This window comes from Hibiscus syriacus, unplaced genomic scaffold (genome assembly GCF_006381635.1).
Source record: "Hibiscus syriacus cultivar Baekdansim isolate YM2019G1 unplaced genomic scaffold, ASM638163v2 tig00005929_pilon, whole genome shotgun sequence".
Lineage (NCBI taxonomy): Eukaryota > Viridiplantae > Streptophyta > Magnoliopsida > Malvales > Malvaceae > Hibiscus > Hibiscus syriacus.
This window is the reverse complement of record NW_024062071.1, coordinates 75,136-87,240: the sequence shown is the minus strand read 5'-3', so window position 1 is coordinate 87,240 and position 12,105 is coordinate 75,136. Positions and strand designations below refer to the sequence as shown.

The following is a 12,105-nucleotide window of genomic DNA, read 5'->3' as shown; positions in this document are numbered from 1 at the left end:
ATGAGTTGATGACTTCTTTAGGAACCAAGTTGATATGCAGATTACTTTAGTGTCTAAAACTGAAATATTTTAAAATTTAATGATGAAATTGATATACAAGTTAAAGTTCATAGGAAGAAACTACCACATCATCACTAAATTAATGATTTAACTTCCCAATTCCTTAATTGAAAATGAATCTGAGGTTCAACGCTAAAATGAATTAATTTAAAATTCAGTGGTAAAAACACTATAAATCTTAAAGTTTTGTGACAATTGAGGCAGTTTGCCATATTTTCAGAATTAGTTTCATATCTGCAATCGCAATTCGGAAAATCGGAAAAAAAAATCAATTTCGAGTCATTTGAGTCGACTCGAATTATAAATTCGATTTTCGAGTTCGAGTTCAAGTCGAGTTTAAATTTTAGAATTTCGAGTTAATCAAAAAATTGAAAATTTGAATCAGTATTTTGACAGTTATACGATTTAGTCTATGATTTCATTATTCATTTAATTCCTCTTTCATTTTAAGTCAATTTTTACTAAATTTGAACCACATACTCATATACCACAATAGAATAACTATGTAACTTCAATTCTTCTTTTTGACAATAAATTTTTTATTTTTTAATTTAGTCCCTCAATTTTCCATAATTTCCTTATTTCTTCAATTCATCCTTTATTTTAAGTATTTTTTTACCAAATTTAAATCACAAGCTAATATACCACAACAGAATATTATGTAACTTCAATTTCTACTTTTTTTACTAAAAATGTACTCTCTTTTTTATTTAGTTACTTACCTTTACATTTTACTCAATGTTGTATTTTGTCTACAATTCCTTTATACTCTCATTAATATTTTATCCTCAAAATACTTTCTTTGAAATATAACATTATGAATATATTTTATTATTTTTTATTGTACTTATATATTAAATAATATTAAAATGTGAAAAGAATAATATATATATATAGAGAGAGAGAGAGAGTCGAAAGATTGAAACAAATCTTTGATATAATACTATAAATAATTATAATAAAATTAGTATAGAAACTCAAATAATTCAACTAGAGAAAATTTTAATTTAAGTTCGAGTTGTAAAATAATATTCGTCAACTCGAATAATTTGAATTTTTTAACTCGACTCAATTAAATGTTCACCCTTATTTGCAATCTCATCCGTCGAAACAGTAGAAATCTAATCGGACAATCAGTATTATCTGGGCCTTTTGAGCCTACATCGATATCCATCTCATGTTCGTTGCCGAATGGCATGACATCATCTATGACAACGTGTACATCGTTGTTTCCGGTCAAAAAGTGTAAACTTGCGTTTAGTACATAAACTATATGTTTTTGTCTGTTTTAGTATCTTAACTTTTAATTTTTTAAAATTATACCTAAAGTTTAATTTTTGTTTAATTTTAGTATGTCATTCAAAATTTAAACACTAAGTTTTAAAAAGATTAGAAGTTTAAGTATTAAAACAGACAAAAATTGATAGTTTATGTAATAAATGCATTATGGGTTTGTTTGTTTCCCTGTAATTGGTTTCCGAAAAATGTTTTCCTCATTTTCCAGTGTTTGGCTGACAGAAAACATATGGTCAATATAATTCATTTTCTTGGTTAACTGAATTTCATTTGCATTTTCTGAAAAAATGACTTACCATTTGTTTTTCGTAAGTCATTTTACGAACTTTTCACTTTAAAGCATAAACACTCAAAACATTATTATTTTATACATATAATATTAATATATTATTTCAATATCATTTTAATAAAAATATTAATTATTAAATTATATTTATTGATAATTTTAATAATATATAATATATTGTATTGTTATAATTATATTATTATAATATATGCTATTATACTTTTATTTTAATAATATACAAAAAATTATTAATAAAATTAATATTATTTCTTAATTTCATAATTTTTATGGAATTATTGAATATTTAATATATACTCTTTAAAATATAATATAATATAATATTCTTATATTAATATTTTAATAATATTATTGTTTTAATAAATAATTAATATAATTTATAATTATTTTATTTTAATAAAATATAATAATGGTAATATTTTCATTTATAAAATTATAGATATAATATTATAATAATAGTATGACATAAATAATATTAAATAAATTATTCTAATATTTTAAAAATAATAATATTAATTTGTTAATAAATAATATTATTCATTGTATTTGAGGTTTATAATAAATAATTTTAAAAATATTTACCTACCAGTGAAAAATGAATTATACAACATCATTTAAACATCATAAAATAATATCTAAAAATGTTTTTTTATAAAAAAATAATTCATTTTATTAAATTTATTTTCCTTAAAACAAACGTAAAATATGTTAGATTTGTCTAGAAATTAAGTTGACAAGTTGGAAATTTCATCTTGGATGGTGGCCAACTTATTGGAAATTTCATCTTGGTTGGTGGCTAAACTTTGAACATGTGAATTTCATATTTGGTGGCTAACTTGTACACATTGGAAAATTCTTTGGTAAGTGGCCAAACTTTGAACATATTGTTTTTGAAACTCAACTATAAATAGGCCTAAGTATTTCCATTAGAAATCATCCCAAAAAAACAAGTCACTCTTCCCCTTGTATTATTTATTCTCCCACTCTGGGAATTCTAAAGAATTCCATTTGTTGTAATATTGGCGATATAGTGAAGTTATCATCCGGTGTGGTACTCGAGGAGTAGACGATATTCTCGTCACCTCGTAAATTTGGTGTGTTCTCTCCTTTATTGTTTTTTATTCGGTTCTTTTCATTGTGTTTCAATATTCAATAGTTTGACAGGTTTATCCGCTGTGCAACCTTTGGTGGTTTTGATCTTGACATTTTAGGTCAATTTTGAAACTACGTTCGTGTGGGAAATAACCCGATTTCCCCAACAATTGGTATCAGAGCTTCGGTTGAGGTTATCCTGGTGGTTCCGTTGCTGAAAAGATATAGTTCGTGATATTGAATATTGTTCGTTAGAATTAAAATGCCAAAATACGGATTAGTTGAGACATCAAGCTCTTCATCTGGACCGGTGAGGAGGGTGATGTCAAATGTAAATTTCTCGGTGGAGTTGTTCGATGGATCCGATCATTTTGGCATGTGGCAAGGCGAGGTGTTAGACGCTTTATTCCAACAAGGTCTAGACATCACCATTGAGGAAGAAAAGCCCGAATATATGGAGGAGAAATAATGGGGAACAATCAATCGTTTGGTGTGTAGCACGATTCGATCTTGTCTTTCCAGGGAGCAGAAGTATGGCTACAAGAACGAGACTTCTGCAAGTAAGATGTGGAAAGCTTTGGAGGAAAAATTCCTGAAGAAAAGCTCTCAGAATCGTCTCCATATGAAGAAAAGATTGTTCAGATTTGATTATCAACTAGACACCAGTATGAATGAACACATCACTGCGTTCAATGAGCTAGTGGAAGACTTATTGGGCATGGATGAAACCTTCAAAGATGAAGATTTGGCTTTAATGTTGTTGTCATATCTTCCAGATGAATTTGAGCACCTTGAGACAACGTTACTTCATGGTAAGGATAATGTTACCCTTAAAGATGTAACTGCTGCTTTGTATAGTTATGAACTCATGATGAAAACTAAGAAGGAGAGCAAGTACGAAGCAGCATAGGCCATGGTGGCAAGAGGTCGCTTGAAAAGTCAAAAGCCAAAGTGGAGAGGGAGATCAAAGTCGAAGTCCAGACTGGGAAAAGATGAATGTGCCTTTTGTCATGAGAAAGGCCATTGGAAGAAAGATTGTCCGAAGCTGAAAAAGAAAGGAAAAGCTGCTCCAGATGCATGTGTTGCAGAGCATGATGCACATGACTCTGACATATCATTGGTTGCTTCATCAACAACATTCCATTCCGATGAGTGGATATTAGATTCGGGTTGCACCTATCATATGTCCCCTAATCGGGAGTGGTTCTTTGATTTAGTGGAACTAAATGCAGGAGTTGTTTATATGGGCAATGACAATGCCTGTAAAACTGTTGGGATAGGTTCAATTCGATTGAAGAATCAAGATGGATCAACTAGAGTTCTGACGGATGTCCGATACGTGCCCAGTTTGAAGAAAAATCTCATCTCATTGGGAGCCTTAGAATCCAAAGGCTCAGTAGTCACTATGAGATATGGAGTTTTAAAAGTCACATATGGCGCACTTGTGATGATGAAGGGCATCAGGAAAAATAATTTGTATTACTACCAAGGTAGTACAATTATTGGAGCAGTTGCAGCAGCTTCCGGAGGTGATGATTTGGACGCAACCCAGTTGTGGCATATGCAGTTGGGACATGCTGGAGAGAAATTCTTGCAAATTCTGGCAAAAAAGAAAGGATTGTTGAAAGGTGCAAAAGCTTGCAAATTAAACTTTTGCGAGCATTGTGTTCTGGGAAAGCAGAAGAGAGTGAAGTTTGGCACCACTATACATAATACAAAAGGTATTGTAGATTATATTCACTCAGATGTATGGGGTCCTTCAAAGACATCGTCTTTGGGAGGAAACCATTATTTTGTAACTTTTGTAGATGACTTTTCCAGAAGAGTTTGGGTGTATCCGATGAAGTCTAAAGATGAAGTGCTTCAAATTTTCCTGAAATGGAAAAATATGATCGAGAACCAGACTGGTAGAAAGATCAAACGTCTTAGGACGGACAATGGAGGGGAATATAAAAGTGACCCATTCTTTGACGTTTGCCATGAGTATGATATTGTTCGACACTTCACTGTTAGACATACACCACAACAGAATGGGGTGGCAGAGCGTATGAATCGAACACTATTGGAGAAAGTTCGATGTATGTTGTCTAATGCTGGGTTAGGCAAGACATTTTGGCCAGAGGCTGTGACATATGCTGGCCATCTCATTAATCGTCTGCCATCATCAGCGATAGGAGGAAAAACACCATTGGAGGTATGGTCTGGAAAACCTGCTACTGATTATGATTCCTTACATGTATTTGGATCCACTGCTTATTATCATGTGAAGGAATCCAAGCTTGATCCGAGAGCAAAGAAGGCTCTTTTTATGGGAATCACCCATGGAGTGAAGGGATTCCGCCTTTGGTGTTTAGACACCAAGAAGATAATTTGTAGCAGAGATGTTACCTTTGATGAATCTGCCCTAGTAAAGAAGGTAACAAGTGAAGCTGTCCAGACAAGTAGTACTCCACAGCAGGTGGAGCATACTCCAAAACAGGTGGAGTTTCAGTAGATAATGATCCCAGAAGTTGATGCAGCTGATTCTTCAACTCCAATAGAAGAATCAGAAGATGAAGAGGTTCAAACCCAAGAACCATTGGAAACACCAGAAACACTTGCAGTTACAAGGCCAAGGAGAGAAATTCGTAGACCTGCTCAATTTGTTGATATGGTGACATATGCTCTTCCAGTTGTTGATGATGATATCCCTATCACTTACCAAGAAGCAATAAAAAGCTTGGAAAGTGATAAGTGGAAAAGTGTCATGGATGAAGAAATGCAATCTCTCCAAAAGAACGATACTTAGAAACTGGCACAATTACCGAAAGGTAAAAGAGCCATTGGATGCAAGTGGGTATTTGTAAAGAAAGATGGATCTCATAACAAGAAAGATGTTCGCTACAAGGCACGGTTGGTAGCTAAAGGCTACGCTCAAAAGGAGGGAATCGACTACAATGAAGTATTTTCCCCTGTTGTGAAGCCTTCTTCCATTAGAATATTGTTGGCCTTGGTAGCACAGTTGAATTTGGAGCTAGCTCAACTTGATGTAAAGACGGCTTTCTTGCACGGTGATTTAGAAGAGGAGATCTATATGACACAGCCAGAAGGATACAAAGATGGTGGTTGTGAGAAATGGGTTTATAAGCTGAACAAATCGCTTTATGGATTGAAGCAATCTCCGAGGCAGTGGTACAAGCGATTTGATAGCTTTATGAGGAGGAAAAAGTATACTAGAAGAAAATATGATCATTGTGTGTATTTGCAAAAACTCAAAGATGGATATTTCATTTATCTTCTCTTGTACGTTGACGATATGTTGATCGCTTCGAAGAGTCAAAAGGAGATAGACAAATTAAAGGCTCAGTTGAATCAAGAGTTTGAGATGAAAGATCTAAGTGAGGCCAAGAAGATTCTTGGTATGGAGATAAGCAGAGATAGACAGAGAGGGAAGCTTTGTTTAACACAGAAGTAGTATATGAGAAAGGTATTACAATGTTTTGGCATGAATGAAAATACCAAATATGTAAGTATCCCATTGGCTTCTCATTTGAAACTTAGTTCTCAATTATCTCCTAAAACTAACGAAGAACGAGTGTATATGGAAAAAGTTCCATATGCTAATGCAGTTGGGAGCTTGATGTATGCAATGGTGTGTACGCGTCCTGACATTTCACAAGCAGTTGGAGTTGTGAGCAGGTACATACATGATCCTGGAGAAGGACATTGTCAAGCTGTGAAATGGATTCTACGGTATCTCCAACAAACTATGGATGTTGGTTTAATTTTTGAACAGGATGAAGCACTTGGTCAGTATATGGTTGGATATGTTGATTTCGATTATGCTGGTGATTTGGATAAGCGTCGATCAACTACTGGGTATTTGTTTACTCTTGCTAAAGCCCCAGTAAGTTGGAAGTCTACATTGCAATCTACGGTGGCCTTGTCTACTACAGAGGCAGAATACATGGCAGTTTCAGAGGCTGTAAAGGAAGTAATTTGGCTTAACGGGTTGATGGAAGACTTGGGAGTTGTTCAAAGTCACAATAGTCTCTATTGTGACAGTCAGAGCGCTATTCACTTAGCGAAAAATCAAGTCTACCATTCAAGGACTAAGCATATCGACGTGAGGTATCACTTTGTGCGGGAGATCTTTGAAGAAGGAAAGATTTTATTTCAGAAAATTGCGACATCAGAAAATCTGCAGATATGATGACCAAGGTGGTAACAGTAATCAAGTTCAATCATTGTTTGAACTTGATTAACATCCTGAAAGTATGAACACCTTTGGGTGTGTGGCTTTTGTGAGCGTAATTAGAGGCACTACAAATTTGGGGAGTTGAAGAAGTTGAGTAGGCTTGGTAATTTCAAGCCAAGGTGGAGATTTGTTAGATTTGTCTAGAAATTAAGTTGACAAGTTAGAAATTTCATCTTGGTTGGTGGCCAACTTATTGGAAATTTCATCTTGGTTGGTGGTCAAACTTTGAACATGTGAATTTCATATTTGGTGGCTAACTTGTACACATTGGAAAAATCTTTGTTAGGTGGTCAAACTTTGAACATATTGTTTTTGAAACTCAACTATAAATAGGCTTAAGTATTTCCATTAGAAATCATCCCAAAAAACAAGTTCTCTCTTCCTCTTGTATTCTTCATTCTCCCACTCTGGGAATTCTAAAGAATTCCATTTGTTGTAATATTGGCGATATAGTGAAGTTATCATCCGGTGTGGTGCCCGAGGAGTAGACGATATTCTCGTCACCTCATAAATTTGGTGTGTTCTCTCCTTTATTGTTTTTTATTCGATTCTTTTCATCGTGTTTCAATATTCAATAGTTTGACAGGTTTATCCGCTGTGCAACCTTTGGCGGTTTTGATCTTGACATTTTAGGTCAATTTTGAAACTACTTTCTTGTGAGAAATAACCCGATTTTCCCAACAAAACAAACTTTCACATCTTCTCTAGTTTTTGAACTTCAATGGTCGAATATTATTTTTTCTCTATCACTTTATGAATTTTCTATAATTACAAATTTTTAATTACTTTTAAAGGATTTATGAATTTTTACTATTTTTTAAAATTGTTATTCAAAAATATTAAATGATCAAACATTTAGGCCCACGTTTCTGAGCATAAGGAAATTAAATGATCAAACCAGTCCCTCCTTGTTAGTCGTCACTTTCCCGGGAAAACCACTGCAGCACTAAAACTTGATGAAAACTCAGGCGATGTCGGCGACCGGTTCGCGTTATTTTCAACCGATTTTTCTGGAGAAAGTAAAAATCCACGTTCACTTAACCGATTCACGGTACAAAAGCTCTGTGATGGAGAAATGCATCTTGTCCTCGAAAGAGAATCGCCGTATCTCACTTCTAACAATCCGTGCAACCAAAAGGGGGGAAGATTGTAACTTAGACTTAGTACAACTGAAGAATCTAAACCAGAAAGACTGGATTCACTTCGTAGGTGTTGGAGGTTGTGGGGTGTCGGCTCTAGCTTTGTTGGCTGTAAAACAAGTAAGCTTTTGCAGAGTTCTGAAACTAACAGATACTTGTATCCATGAGAAGAGTTTTAATTAATTTGATCTTTAGGGTTTTGAGGTAAGTGGGTCTGATTTGAAGTGGAACAGCTTCATGGATGTGCTTCAGCAAGCTGGAGTACGCTTGCATGTTGGTCATTCTACGTTAAATATTGAGAGCGAAAATGGGTTGAGATTCCCAAATGCCATTGTTGTTTCCAGTGCTATTGGTCAAGATAATGTAGAGATTTTACTTGCCAAATCCCTTGGAATACCTGTGTGAGTATTAAGCTTAAATTAACTTACTTTTATTCTCCAATTACGTCCAGTTAGTTACTCGTTCATTTTGATATCATCGTGTTGATTTTAATGGATGACCTATCGCAGTTACAAACGAGATTATTGGTTAGCAAAGATCACCGAGAATCACAATTGATTGCTGTCGCTGGAACCCACGGTAAAGTATTTTAATATTGGGAATTGCGTTAGTTCTGTTATCGTAATTCGTAATGGTATGCTTCATCTTTATACTATCATTCAATTTGCTTTGTTGCTTAAGTTTTACATTTGGCGTTTCATTGCATATACTATCGATATGTTGACAAATATGTGTTTACAAGCATAGTGAAGATAGCTTTATTTCATTCATCTTCTTCATTCTTCCATGAGCATAAATATTCTTTCACTAATTTCAGGGAAGAGTACTACGGCTAGTTTACTTGCTTATGTTTTGAAAGCAATGGGAGATGATCTAACAGCTGTAGTTGGAGCTTACGTCCCACAGGTAACATTTCAACAGTACAAGTTGTACAAAATTTGAATCGGATTAGCTAATGCTGTTTATCTTACAATTTAACCCTTTTTACCCTGTTTATTGCCTCGTCTATAACATTATTCCAAATGGGTTCCAACTATTTTTGCAGTTTCCTGGAAATACAATACGGGGTGATGGGCTGCACTTTGTGCTTGAGGTATTCTTTGACTGTTTCTCATTTTTGTGGTAGATTATACTCTGTATGGTGGAACAGGATGAACATTTGTGGTACTTATATAGATGGGTTTGTTTCCTATAAAATAATCAAGGGCTGATTTACAGACCTTGAACATAATAGTTGATTTTATATATATAATGTGAAAATTTAAGGTCACAATTCAGTACTTGAATATTCCTTCAAATCAATCAAAATGATTGATGTTCCTTTTGTATAACTTCTTCCTTTCCCTTTTCTATGGAATATAAGGCATAAGGATGTTGGATTTCCATATTCTCCGATATATTAAACTTGTATGGTAACATTCCATTTAACTATGAGGCAGGCTGATGAATATGATGGCTGCTTCTTGGAGCTATCACCTTACATAGCCGTTGTAACAAATGTGGAGTGGGAGCATGTGGATTTTTTTCAAGATGAGGTTTGGAACTCTTTGTCGAATAATTGCAGAGAACGTTAACTTTTCTGTACAACCTTTGGTTACTGGGGCTTGACCTGGAATGATATTTTCTTTTCCATTAGGAAGCAGTTAAAACCTGTTTTAGGAGGTTCCTCAAAAGAATCAGAATGGGTGGACATCTCATTATATGTGGAGATAAGTATGTTTTGCCAAACTTCACATATCCTATACTTTGACGACTTCCATTGTTGTTTTTTAAGACTCATTCCCTTCTAGCATATTGTTTTCTGTTATTAATGTTTATAGGTGGTTTCTTATTTAGTCGGGTTATACTAATTGAGGGAGTTCCTTTGGAGGGTAACCAACAGTTCAGGTGCATATTCCTTGCTAGATTACACTAGTGAGGGGACTAAACCAGAGTATGCAAATGATACAACGTCAGTTCCAGGTTCATATACATGCGGTTATAACATAATAACGTATGGAATTTCAAGTACTAATGAATGGCATGCTTCGTCAATTTGTCCCAACTCAAAGGGTGGCAGTGACTATGTACTTGTAAGTGTTCGACATTTGAACGTTTCTTTGTTGTAATTGTTTGGTTGAGACCCCCGTATTTTTCTTTTTAAATCGTTTCCCACTTTACAGAATTCTTTGATCCATTACAGTGTCATAGAGGACAGCCATTAGTAGAGATTAGTCTAAAGATTCCAGGAGTTCATAATGTCCTCAACTCAATAGCCGTGAGTAAAAAGGCCTGCTGATTTTAAATTTCATTTCACCTTGCGATTATTATTCTCTTCTGTCAGTAGGATTATATAAGCTTTATGTTAATTTCTGCATATTCCTCTGAATCTCGATTTTTTTTCATCTCAAGCTGAAATTGGAAAGTTCGATTCTTTGCACATAAGATTCTGTCTGTTTCCATAGCCATGTAGCATTGACTAGTTTAATTACCATTATGTATTGCGCAGGTTATAGCCACGGTTATGGTACTCTTACAGGACCAAAGACAAGTACATGAACTAATCAACTCTTTGAAGACACATTTGCCCCATTTCATTGGCCTTTCTAGACGTTTTGAGATGATCGGAAAAATACATGGATGTCAAATATATGATGATTATGCACACCATCCAACCGAAGTATATTGTGTCCTTCAAGCAGCACGGCAGAGATTCCCATCGAAGAGACTGTTAGCGGTGTTCCAGCCTCATACATACAGGCATTTACTTGAACAAAATATTAATGGTGAATATCCTAATTCTTTTTACCATTTAGAAGACTGAATTTTGGTCGGTTTTTCAGTCGTCTAGCAGCATTCAAGGACGACTTTGCTGCTGCATTAAGTTTTGCAGATCATGTTGTGATTACAGAGGTACAGGTTGAAGTACCTCATGCACCATTGATGCAATTTCTATCTCCATGGTTTACTAACATTACGATTAGTTACGCCAGGTTTTTTCCGTTCGAGAAGCAGGTCCTTGGAATGTTTGTGGAAAGGATTTAGCAACCTTCATAGTCGGTCCTACATCCGAATACGTTCCATCTCTGGTAGTGCAAAACTTTTAAATTAGTAATAGTTTTAAAACATCCCAGCTACTCTCGTCTGAAAATTGAGTTCTAATTGTTAGCCTTACCTAAATTTGTTGGCTGTTTACAGGACGACATGGTCGATAAACTAGCACTCGAGATATGCAAGGACCCTTTTCGTGAAACCGTTATCTTGACCCTCGGAGCAGGTAAACCGATCCCTACATTGATTGTTTTTAAATGAAAAAATTAATCCGAATTGAGATGCACTTCTATTTATCAAATGAATCAGGTAACATAAATACAGTTGGCCCTAAATTGCTGCATGAACTGCAAAAGAGGCTGTGCAAAGCATAATCTAAATCACAAGCAGCCATCCTGACATTGCATAGTCCAAAGCCTATGGTTTTCATGTAAAACTGGACTGCTTTATCTGCAACTACTGATTTAAAATATGAATGTTTTGGTACCGGATGAGTTGATGAATTTCTTTAGGAACTAAATTGATATGCAGATTACTTTAGTGTCTATAATTAAAATATTTTAAAAGTTCAATGATAAATTTGATATATAAGTTAAAGTTCATAGGAAGAAACGACCACATCATCATTAAATTAATGATTTAACGTCCCAATGCCTTAATTCAGTGGTAAAATCACTATAAATCTTACTTTAAGTGACAAATTGAGATAGTTCACCATAAATTCAGAATTAGTTCTGATCTATAATCCCATCCGTCGAAACGGTAGAAATCTAATCGGACGATTAGTATTATCTGGGCCTTTTGGGCCTATATCGATCCATCACGTGTTTTTTGCCACGTGGCTTGAAATCATCCATGGCAGTGCGGACACCATAGTTAAACCAATCCTAAAAAGTAAAATCAACCGAACAGAAAAGGTCGGGAATTCTAGATTTAACCTCAAACAC

The 12,105-nt window shown here is 34.6% G+C and overlaps 1 pseudogene; it reads left to right on the top strand.

The window, feature by feature from the left end:
* The first annotated feature begins 7,876 nt into the window (after window positions 1–7,876).
* On the top strand, window positions 7,877–11,592 carry LOC120200051 (annotated as a pseudogene).
* Window positions 11,593–12,105: the final 513 nt, after the last annotated feature.